Raw genomic sequence first — 1,076 nt, 5'->3', positions numbered from 1 at the left:
TATCAAACATGAAAGATTAGCTATACTTCAAAGATAAAAATTAAGGGCTCTTTTGTTTAAACCACTAATATATTATTAATCACTTTTAAAAGTAGAGATGACAAAGAATAGGATAGGAGTGGAACATTTTTCTATTTTGTGTTTTCTCCTAAATTTGCTTTTTATCCCCATATTTGAAAAATATTGTCCCCGGCCTATTTCTATTTTTTACGGATCTTCATTTTTCATGGCCGTATTTTTCATCTACCTATATTAATAGTTTATATGAAAGTTCTAATGAAAAGATAAAAAAAATTAAAAAATTAAAAACAATTATTAAACATATAAGAATACAGTCACACATCGATAAAAGTAAGGGTGGCAATGGGATGAATTTTTGCTCTATCCGATCCTGCCCCACCCTACAATAACCCGCATAGAATTCGACCTGCTCCTACTCGCAGGTAGTAAAAAGTTGAATCTTAACTCGCTTTCACGAGTACCCTCCCCGCCCCTATAATTATTAAAATTCAATAAATAAAACTAAATTTCAAAATTTATATAACCATCATCACATACATAATATAAATTAAAGCAAAAATTTAAATATAATACAATATTATTAATCATTTTACTAATTATTTTACATATATTACATATATTATATATTAAAATTATATATATTATATAAACCGGGGCGAGTATTACTTAAACTCGATCCCATCCCGCTCCGCCCAAAAACCCGTCTCAGTAAAAATCCGCTTCATGGGTAATTACTCGCTCCGAGCAAGTAGGAACGGGATGGGTACCCGCGGGTTCGGGTGGTATTACCATTCCTAGATGAAAAAGGAAAAGGACGTCACGAGCGGAGGCAATGAGACGATGAGGAGGTGATGACACGATGAGTACTGAGTAGGAGTGATGAGGGGTATGATTGTAACACTATGGGAGATTGAAATTTGCGAATTCTAGCCTTTTGGGGTGATTGGAGAGTGGGACGACACAGTATTAATGTTCTGGAGAAAAGGAAAAATACTTTTAAAAATAGGTTTAGGTTTTTCAACACACATGGTATGTGAAATGACTACTAAAAAATA

This window comes from Arachis ipaensis, chromosome B03 (genome assembly GCF_000816755.2).
Source record: "Arachis ipaensis cultivar K30076 chromosome B03, Araip1.1, whole genome shotgun sequence".
Taxonomy (NCBI): Eukaryota; Viridiplantae; Streptophyta; class Magnoliopsida; order Fabales; family Fabaceae; genus Arachis; species Arachis ipaensis.
Note: the sequence above shows the minus strand (reverse complement) of the source record.